General features: G+C 45.0%; 1 protein-coding gene across 2 annotated transcripts in view; it reads left to right on the forward strand.

Moving 5' to 3' along the window:
• Positions 1-2,938: 2,938 nt before the first annotated feature.
• G3BP1 (G3BP stress granule assembly factor 1) overlaps positions 2,939-11,116 on the forward strand; it is a 30,535-nt gene continuing 22,357 nt past the window's right edge. Inside the window, exon 1 of one of the 2 annotated variants that reach the window (XM_032395299.1) lies at positions 2,939-3,070. The gene's annotated coding sequence lies outside the window, so the exon portion shown is untranslated. Of the gene's footprint in view, positions 3,071-3,349; positions 3,727-11,116 lie in introns of those variants that run through there. The other variant, XM_032395300.1, reaches the window with a different exon arrangement.

The raw sequence follows: 11,116 nt of genomic DNA on the forward strand, positions 1-11,116 counted from the left end.
CTATGCACTTACATATTGATTTTAACATACAGAAATCAGGAGTTTCTTGCTTTTTTAACCTAAATGGGAATTCACTGTATATTTTGTTGAACTTGATATTTTTCAATTAATCCAAATAACAAACGGAAACCCGTCCATATCTGTATAATTCTACCTCATTCTTTGTTTTTTATTTTTTTTAGAAGATTTCATTTATTTATTTGACAGAGACAATCGCGAGAGAGGGAACACAAGCAGGGGGAATGGGAGAGGGAGAAGCAGGCTTCCCGTGGATCCCAGGACTCTGGGATCACCACCTGAGCCAAAGGCAGACGCTTAATGACTGAGCCACCCAGACGCCCCTACCTCATTCTTTTTTAAACTGCTGCATGGTATTCCATATTATATGCACATCACTGGTTAATCAGTTTGCCAATTGATGAGCAATTACATTTTCAGTTTTTAAGTATTTTTTTTTTAAAGATTTTATTTATTCATTTGAGAGAGAAACAGAGCACAAGCAGGGGGAGAGGTAGAGGGAGAAGGAGAAGCAGACTCCCCACTGAGCTGGGAGCTGGACATGGGGTTCCATCCCAGGACCTGGAGATCAGGACCTGGGCCAAGGGCAGACGCTTAACCATCTGAGCCACCCAGGTGCCCCACTTTTTAAGTATTCTAACAAAGCTGACTGCTGCAGTTGCAAGTGAGGGTATACACTTCTTTGTTTAAAAAAAAAAAGGTGTGGCTATATACCAAGGTACTATTATTGATTTGGGTGATATACACAATATTAATAGTGATTGCCAAATAGCCTCACAAAAAGAGCAGTTATCACTTAAAATTCGCTCCAAATGTGATTAAGAATAGCCCTGACTCTCATCATAAACCATTTGGGTTAAATTACCAATCTGTAAATTTTAAAGTTTTGCAAGTCTGCTCTCATTAGCATTTCAATTTCGAAAGTCGTCTTGTAAAAGGAAATCTCTGAGTCCAGCCTTTAAGAACCCTTCCAGGGGCTCTTCTCTGCCGTCAGAATAAACTCCAAATGCCTTAGCAAAGCCGACCCGATCCTGGGGGTGGGGGTGGGGGTGGGGGTGGGGGTGGGTGGGGATGGGTGTCCTTACTCTAGAAAACTTTAGTGGATTCTCTCCTCTGGGTTGAGTTCCATCCGATGCCTTTTTAGTCCCAGACGCTTAGTCCCAGACGCCTGCCTTTGCGGGGCTCCCGGCATCCAGATCATCTCTGATCCCAGTCCTTAATAGGAGTTTCATAAATGTTGAATGAGCTGGGCCGATGGGGCAGTGGGACCTGGGGGGCCAGAGGGACGCTCTCACCAGGCTCCTGGGGGCGGCCGCGAGTCTCGTCTCGGGCCAGTCCCCGCGCAGGGAATGAGAAGGGACGCGCCCGGGTCCCAACAGGCTGCTGCCGGCGCCCCTTCTCCCCCAGTAGAGACGCTCCAGGTGCTTCATTCCCAAATTCTCTGCAAAACTTAACGGGAGATCACATGCCTGGATTGAGAACCGACCGAGGCATCTGTGTATTTCCTTACAAAATGCTCATGGTGACCAACAGAGGGCCCAATAAAACACCTAGAGACGTGGACAGGACCGGGCTGGTGCGCCACTTAGCCTCTGAAGTGCTTCGGGAAACCTCTGGGGTGTCCGTGTAGGAGTGTGACAAATTACCTTTTAAAGACGTAACGACGCGGGGCGCCTGCGTGGCTGAGTCGTTAAGCGTCTGCCTTCGGCTTGAGTCATGATCCCAGGGTCCTGGGATCGAGCCCCGCATAGGGCTCCCTGCTCCGCGGGAAGCCTGCTTCTCCCTCTCCCACTCCCCCTGCTTTTGTTCCCTCTCTCACTGTCTCTATGTCAAATAAATAAAAATTAAAAAAAAAAAAAGACATAACGACGCGAAAGCAGCCCCCACACCCCCAGCTATTGGAACAGTAAATGGCAATGGTGGTGACGCACAGGATGTTGCATTAAGGACCAACCAGAGCGGAGACTTTACGGACTACGGTTCCTTGGCAGCAACAGAAGGGGAAGACCTCAGCGAGCTCCCACCAGCCGGCCATCCGGCCAGCCCGCTGCAGCACTTGCCACGAACAGCAGGGTAGAAATCTGTGTTCTCAAACTCAACAGCACTTTTCACTTGCGGCCTTTTTACACGATCTTAGGTACACGACGGGCGCTACTTTCCCCTCTCGCCTTCTCTTAAACTGTTGTCCGACAATAGTGCTGACTAATGGTGAGAGCCAGCAAGTACCCTTAGGCGGCCGCCTGGAAATAAAAAAGTTGCTATAAGAAGAAGAAAAAAAAAACTAAACAACGGGAACTTTCCCACTTGGTTTCCCTGGTACTAAACAGTGCAGAAAAGGCGGGAGAGGGGCCTCAGGGGCTAGACCCCACAAGTGAGGGAAAGAAAGTAAAGAGGACGGAAGCCAGGGACAGAAGAGCCTCTGAACCTCCCCAGAGGGCACGGCGGCCCTGGGGCTCGGTCTCCTTGGCGCAGTCCAACCCCCGCGTCAATCAGATCTTTCCCGCTTTGCGATTGGCCAGGGGCTCCCTTGGCCTCCCTGGCGCCCACCTCCTAGTTGCTTGGGGTTTACTTCCCCAAAGTACACGGGCCCCACCTTGTGGAGCAACCGCTCCTGTATGGAAAAAGGATCTCCGCCCAAGGGAACATATTTTAACGAATGGGAGCGGCCCCACGCATTTATTGGCTGCTATGGGTATCGGTCAAAGAAGTTCCCACCCTCTTTTCCGAGGTACCTTTAAGTCATTGGTCTATCTCAGTGCCAATCCGTTACTAGGGAAACGAGATCCTCACAGTCTCATAGGCATGAGTCAAAGCCAATCAAGAGCCACGCCTTCATCCTGAGTCAGTACCCAATTGCTGCTCGAAGAGCCCAGAGGACGCAGTCGGGATTGGTCACCAGCCTGCTCGACCTGGCCGCAACAAGTTAGGCTGAGTCGCGGTTATATAGACCGGCGACGGAGCACGCGTGTGTGCGGACGCAGTTGCGTGAGGTGATTTTGCCTTCTGCCGTACTGTGGAGCAAAGCTTGTTCCTCTCCCGCTCAGCCGCGCAGGTACGCCGGGGTGTGGGCGGGGCGGGGCGGCCCAGGGACGAAGACGAGCTGGGACGCTTGTGAGACAGAGAAGTCGCAGCGGCGGCGGCAGTGGCCGCCGCGCGAGGCGTGCACCCTACCCCCCCCCCCCCCAACGGCCGCAGGCGGGCGCACGGGCGCGCGGAGTTTCCCCGCCCCCTCTCGCCGCGCTCCCACCGGCCGGCGCGCGTGGCCGTGTCCGCGTCCGCCGCGTGCGCGTGCCACGCCCAACGGCCGCGCGGGGGGAGAGCGAGCCGCGGCCGCCGCCCGGGCCCCAGGGCGATCTTGGGAACCCGGGGCCCCGCGTGGCCCGCTCGCCGGCCTTTCCCGCCCGTCTTCCTCCCCGCCCCCCGCGCGCCCGCAGAGCCTTTTCTGCCCGGGCGACGGGCTCCAGCTTGGCTCGGACCGGAGGAGGCTTTTATTTAGCGGCGGGGGCGACACGAAAACGCGAGGAGGTCTTTGGCTCGGGAAGCAGAGGTGCTGCTCCCGGGATTTACAGGGAGTAAAGGGGGAGCAGCGAAGGCACGGGTAATGAGTGGAAGTAATGATTACTGTTTTTTCTGAGCCCTCGCTGTGTGCCAGGCACTGTGCTGAGCAACTTGTGTGGCTCTCCGGTACTCCCACAACGGTCCGGTGAGGTAGGTACGGCGATTTTCCTTTTTGCAGTGGATTCGGACGCCCAGAGGTGCAGAGATGTGGTCCCAGGCACGCCGACGGTAAGGGACAGGTATCGGGTGGAACCCAGGCCGTGTGACTGCTAGGCCCCCAGCCTGTTTCCGTCCTTGTGCCAGCGCCCTGCGGCCTCAGCCCGGAGAGGCCAGCTGCTGGGCGGAGTGCGGCGGTATTTGTGCTTGAGCCACTTGTCGGCTTCCAGGGAGACGCGGCTTGGAAGTGGGATTGTGACAAAGGACACCAAGGGCTTTGGGCTTCCTTTCTACAGTGTTCGCGCGGAAAGCTGATGGATGTGCCGCCTTCAGAGCTTTCGGAAAAGTAGAGAAAAGACGAATAAGTGCAAATGAATGTGGACGGTGTTCCTCCTCCGATTTAATACTCAAGAGCGCGATGGTGGGAAATTCCTGGCAGCCCCAAGTTAGGCTCTGCTCTTAGACCCTGAAACCTTTTTTCGTCTTTTCTTTACCGGGGCAGACTTTTGAGAAAGACCTTCGGGAAGATAGTTTCACTTCCTCGTTTTGTAGTTGGAGAAAATGCGGGTCAGAGCGATGAGTTTCAGATTTCTCCTGCATGTGTGAGTTGAAATGTGAAGTTAGAATGGAAAGGATGGTGCCCAGTTACAATATAAATTTAATCTCTGGAGCTTATGCTAGGTGAATTACGGGTGCTTGAGGTGTGTTGGAAATCTTGCCCTTAGGGCAGTCGGGATCTTCTGTGGATGAAAGCCTCTCTACATTCAGTTCACTTATTTCGCGTTTACTGTTAGGCTCCTATGTATGTGGAAGATACCTTCGAAGACGAGCATATATTTGCGATTTTTAAAAGCCAGTGTGCTCCCTTGCTTTAGAAAATCGTTGCAGATCCAGACCATTACTTGACATCACAAATGTCTCTACTTGAGATAAAACTAATAAGTTTTGGCACTAGCTCTTCTGAATTTTGCTTGGAATGGCTTTCAACCTTTTATTAGAGCCTTTAGGATTAGTCTTTTAAGAAGTTATTGCAGTCAGAGGGAATACAAAATTTCCATCCTTGCAAGTAAATTAAAAAACTACAAGGAAGCTTAATATTTGTGTTTCCATTTACCCAGTACTTGCCATGTTTTTTAACAAAGTAGCAATAGATAAAGGATCAAAATACTGTATGGCCCAAGTTCTTTAGTTGGTGTTGCCATAAATAACAGATTGCTTTAGAATATAACATTGTTTTTACTTAGAACGTGCCTTCATGTAGCAATTCTAGTTTATTTAGATGGCGTTACCTTACTGAATTCGCATTTTAGGTTTAAAATTTTAAAACATAGTGACAACATTTAAACTTGGCAGTCCACCTAATGGTGTTATTCCTTGGAGTAAAATATATCAGAATGAAATTTTCTTGTGCATTGAGAATTTTGATTCCCTTTCAAATATTTCTTAGCCTGTTCTTTCCCTCAGGTGAATGGTTATCCGTTGGGTAGGAATATGAAAACTGGTATTTTACAATTGGTAGCCTGGCATATCTCCTGTGCATGCATTTATTAAGAACAAATGAAGCAGATTGTAATAATATAAGACTGGTGTGCCTTCCTTCTGCCCAGCCAAGTCAGATTACTTTTATTATTGTTAAATCCTTTCTAAGTTTTTGTACTTCTAACCGATAGAAAAGTAGGCAGTTCTTTGTTCTTTGCTGTTCTCAACTGACAGTCTGCTAAGGGTGCATCAGAAGAGTTGGTAATGTTTCTTGCTGACCTATTTCGCAGTAGTTCTTTTTTCTTGTAATTTTCACTATTTTGGTACTTTCCCTTGAAAGTAAAAGGTAAAGGTTAAAGTTTTTATAGGTTTGTGAATTGTGTATGGTTCTTAGGATGGGTGGGGCAATGTTAAAAGATGAAATTTAATATAAAGCCTGAATTTGTGACAAACCAGTTTTTTTTGCCAGTTTAATAAAATTACCTCTTTGATCTTTCAACATTTTGTAATTAGATTTTTTTAAAATGATATTTTAGAATTCAGATATGCATTATATGTTCATTTGCAAAGGGAGAGAATTGTTGGAGTAGGTGGGTTGAAAAAGTGTGCACTGCCCCCCCCCCCCCCCCGCCCCCAAGTTAACAGCTAGTGGGAAAAACCTTTAGTTGCAACACTGTCCTTCCAGCAATGGAGTTAAATTTAGACTCAGCAATTGTAATCGCACTTGTAGTTGGTGATCACACTGGTGTTAATTAGGTTTATATGTTTTTAAATCTCAAAAATCAGCTTTTTCCTTTTTTTATTTAAGTATTCTTGGACACCCTGTTTGTCCTTGGTGGGGAAAGCTAAATTGCAAGCCAGGTGATAATGGTAAAGAGCTAGGAATAATCTGCACATGAAGAGGGGGCTTTATAAAACAGAAAATAATTCAAAAAATTTCACAGGTTGTGGCCTTAATAAATGTCTTTAGATGACTTTGATAGATTTCTGCTTTTGTCCTCTGGCAGTCAATCATGTAATATTGTTAGCTGTTCAGCTTGCTGTATTTCAGTTATTTAATAATAATTATTTTTTAGAGATTTATTTGTTTTAGTACGAGTGAGCTGGGGGGGGGGGGGGGGGGGGTGGGGGGAGGGGCAGAGGGAGAGAGAGTCACAAGGAGACTCCACAGTGAGTGGAGCCCCACTGAGGCTTGATCTCACAATCCTGAGATCAGGACCTGAGCCCAAACCAGAGAGTCAGCCGCTTAACTGAGCCACCCAGGTGCTCCAGGTATTTAATAATTATTAAAGTAAATTTTAGGGGCGACTGGGTGGCTCAGTCGTTAAGCGTCTGCCTTTGGCTCAGGTCATGATCCCAGGGTCCTGGGATCGAGCCCCACATCAGGCTCCCTGCTCAGCGGGAAGCCTGCTTCTCCCTCTCTCACTCCCCCTGCTGTGTTCCCTCTCTCACTCCCCCTGCTGTGTTCCCTCTCTCGCTGTCTCTCTCTCTCTGTCAAATAAAACCTTTAAAGTAAATGTTAGAGATGGTTCAGAGAAGGGCGCTTCCTAGATGGGACAGAATTCTACTTTGTAGGGATGTCATCCTTGGTGGCTGTTAATTTAAGTGGCTATGTAACGGCATCATTGTGTATTTGTATAGCTCTTTTATGTTCTAGTGTTTTTGTTTATAAAGAGAACTGAAGCTCTGAAACCCAAATAGTTGTCTAAATTATTTTGTAAAGTTTGTGTATCTACTAGGGGACTGTAGACCATTATTTGCTAGCTATTTCCTTATTCAAAAAAGTTCGAAAGATTCAGAATTTGGAAGGTATGAGTGTGACTACTTTTCAGGCATTTTTAGACTGTGCCTCGAGTATAGCCTATGTGGATTCTCTGAGCTTGCTCAGTACTGCCTCATCTATATATGGAGGCATGGATTTTTTATTCTTTGGGTTGTAATCCAGTGTTATCTAACTTACTTTGCTTTTTTACTTATTTTATTGCTCACACAGTTCCATTTTTGGCCCTTGTGTCCTTTTAATGGTGCCCCGTTTTTGTTTTGTTTTTTTCTTTTTAAGCATTTTCTTTATCAGGCATTTAAGGCTCACCTTGTATTTTGCCTTTCCCAGCCCTAGAGTCAACTGTTTCTCCAAGGAGCTACCATAAAGAATTTTGAAGGGAAGTGACAGGTGGTAAATGTGAATAGTTTAGAAAATAGATTGAACAGTGATGGTGATACAAGCGAGTGCATGGGCAAGGGGGAAGGACAGAGGGACAAGCAGACTCCCTGCTGAGCAGGGAGCCTGACTCCCAGGCTCTTGGGGCTCGATCCCAGGACCCTGAGATTATGACCTGAGCTGAAGTCAGACCAAGTGAGCCACCCAGGCACCCCATTGAGTTAAATTTTAATATGTGATATATGAAGTGAGGTTCATTTTCTTCCCTATATATGGATGTGTAATTGTTCCACCATTTGTTGACCAGAGTATCCTTTTTCTGTTGAATTATCTGCACTTAATATTGAAAATCCCAGTTGTCCATTTATGTGTGGTATATTTCATAACTATTCTGTTCCGTGGATCTATTTGTTTTTACACCTAGGCTATTTTAAAAATAAATGTACTTATGAGCAATATCTGATGTTTTTATGTATACTAAAAACACTTCTAAACATGTTGAAGAGCATACAGTACATATTCAGCAACTGACTTTTCATTTTAATATTGTTTTTGAGATCTATTTCATGCTGACTTTGACTGCTATAAATAGGATGACTTTATGTCTTGGTTTCCCAGGGACAGTCCTAATTCACTCCAGTTAACCTGACATAATTACAAATAGTACAGCTTTTTAGTCTTTTAAGTGCCTCATATAATTATCTTAGATACAGGTTTGAATGATATGCATAAAGTGCAACTTAGTCTATTTCCTGTTTGACAGACACATAGGTTGTTTTATATTTTAGATATAAGGTGGCAGTTAATTTCTCAGTTTATATCTTACGTACATGGGTGAGTTTCTGTGTATAAGTCTAGAAGGGAATTGCTAGATTCATTGGAACATTTTGGATTTTATTAGATAACTGCAGAATTGTTCTTCACTGTGGTGGGAGCAGTTGACACTCCCTTCAGTTTCACAGGGCCTCTTTTCCCGACTTCCTTGCCAGTGTTTGATACTGACTGATAATGTATACTTTTTTAAGATTTTATTTATTTGCGAGAGAGAGAGAGCCCTAGCTGGGAGGAGAGGGAGAATCAGGCTCCCCATTGAGCAGGGAGCCTTATGCAGGACTCCGTATCAGGACCCTGAAATCATGACCTGAGCTGAAGGCAGATGCTTAACCAACTGAGTCACCCAGGCAGCCCATATATTGACTGGTATTTTAATACTTCGGGGGATTTTCCGTGAGAAGTGATAGATTTTATCTTTTTAATTTTTTTTTTTTAAAGATTTTATTTTTTTGACAGAGAGAGGGAACAGAAGCAGGGGGAGAGGCAGAGGGAGAAGCAGGCTTCCCACTGAACGGGGATCCCGATGCGGGACTCGATCCCAAAACCCTGGGATCGTGATCTGAGCCAAAGGCAGACGCTTAACGACTGAGCCACCCAGGCGCCCCTAAAATTTATTTTTAAAGATTTATTTAGAGCATATGCAAGTGCAAGGGAGCGGCAGAAGGAGAGGGACAAAGAATCTCAAGCAGACTCTGCACTTAGTGGGAGACCACACTTAGTGGGAGACTGACTCCAGGCTGGATCCTGTGACCCCGAGATCATTGATTTTGCCAGAGTAAGCTCTACTATTAATTCAGGTGGATTATGGTTGCCCTTCATGCTTCCCTGCTCTTGGAACGTAAATGCTCACAGCTTTTTAGACTCAGTTATAGGAAGCCCATTTAACATTCTTCGTGAACTTCAGCAAAATTATTGATGGAAATTTCTTTAAAGTTGTCATGCAGTCTAGTAACTTGGGATTAAGTAGACATTTTGAAATTTGAGTATTTCAGAAATCGGGGTCAGTCCACAAAAAAATCAGTGATTATGTTCATCTGTGAGAGATCGTTGACATTTCCATTGAATGTTATTTTAGAATAACATTTATTGATGATGTTATGTGCTTTTCAAAAATTAGGTAAGAAAAGGATGAAAATTACACTTTTCATTCCATGTAGGCAACTAATAATTGTTGCCTCAAATTTTTTTTTTTCTGTACTGTACCTTAATCACGCTTTCATTGTTTGCTCTGAGGGATCTGAATGCCAACACAAAATGGTACTGTTGGAAAAAAGATAGTATTACAAGCCAAAAGTGAATTCTTTCCTAAAGTTGGAAAACTTGAATAGAAAGTATTCTAATACAACCCTTTCAAAAAGGAAAGTAAATAGATATTTAAGACCAATTTGAAGGTGAAACTAAGAACTTTTTAGGAGAATGCTTAGCTCTTAGACCTTAGCCCTGAAAGTTCTGAGAAAGTAACCAAATGGGGTGCCTGGGTGGCTCAGTCGGTTAAGCTTCTGCCTTCGGCTCAGGTCATGATCCCAGGGTCCTGGGATCGAGCCCTCCATCGGGCTCCCTGCTCAGCGGAGAGCCTGCTTCTCTCCCTCTGCCTACCTTTCCTCCTGCTTGTGCGCTCTCTTCTCAGTCAAATAAATAAAATCTTAAAAAAAATAAAGTCAACCTAGAAGTTCTCTGAAAAGTTAGTGTTACATTAAGTGCTTGGGCTTCTATAATCCAAGGTACTCTGTACACAAATTCTTACTCACAGGCATCCTATATTTTAGTACTGCTAGCAGAGTACTTAAATAGTCTTCTGGGGACAGAGAAGGGTGGAATGTGGAAATGCTTTCTTTAGAGTTAGTTAATAATTATACTAATAGTAATAACAGCTGACATTCAGTGCTTGCTATTTAATAGACAATTCTTAAGTTATTTCAGTTTTATAGATGAGAGAACTGGGGGCACAGATTGTTACTACCCCAGGAGCACAGCAAGTGAATGATGTGGGAGAATTTTTCACAGTGAGAATTGGTTAAAGAAAATTTGGGGGGGGGGTTTCTTTTTATTGCATCTCAAATACTTTTTCACTGTTCTAAACTAGAGCACTCAGTTTTAGATTTGCCTTATTAGACTTGGATGGTTCAATGAAAACTGGTAAACTGAAGGTAATGTTTAGTATCTTCCCTCCTTAAGGATTTCTTTTTCTTTTTTTAATTTTATTTATTTAGGGAGAGTGCGCGCAGGCACTTGCAAGCAGGGGGAGGGGAAGGGCAGAGGGAGAGAATCTCAAGCGACCCCGCACTGAGTGGGGAGCCTGATGCGGACCTTGATCTCACGACTCTGAGATCATGACCTGAGCCAAAATCAAGAGTTGGACGCTTAACTGACTGAGCCACCCAGGCACCCCTGAAAGCATTTTTTATATAGAATTTTGGAGGCATAATTTACAAATGATGAAATTACAGAATTTAAGGATTCACTTGAAAAGTTTTTCTATTGTATATTTATAATCATTACCCTGAGAAACAGTTGACCCTTGAACAAGAGGAGTTTGAACTCTGGGTCCACTTGTACATGGATTTTTTTTTTTTTTTTTAAGATTTTATTTATTTATTTGACAGAGAGAGACACAGCGAGAGAGGGAACACAAGCAGGGGGAGTGGGAGAGGGAGAAGCAGGCTTCCTGCCAAGCAGGGAGCCCGATGTGGGGCTCGATCCCAGGACCCTGGGATCATGACCTGAGCCGAAGGCAGACGCTTAATGACTGAGCCAGCCAGGCGCCCCAGGAAATAAAATCTTTAAAAAAAAAAAGAAAGTATTTCTATTCTTTGTCAGACACAAGTTTTTGGGGCTAGAAAGTTACATAAGAAATGGTCTCTAAAGAAACATTTAGGAAGAAGCTTGCATTCTTTTTTTTTTTTTTTTTTTTTT

Source organism: Phoca vitulina, unplaced genomic scaffold (genome assembly GCF_004348235.1).
Source record: "Phoca vitulina isolate PV1807 unplaced genomic scaffold, GSC_HSeal_1.0 scaffold83, whole genome shotgun sequence".
NCBI lineage: Eukaryota > Metazoa > Chordata > Mammalia > Carnivora > Phocidae > Phoca > Phoca vitulina.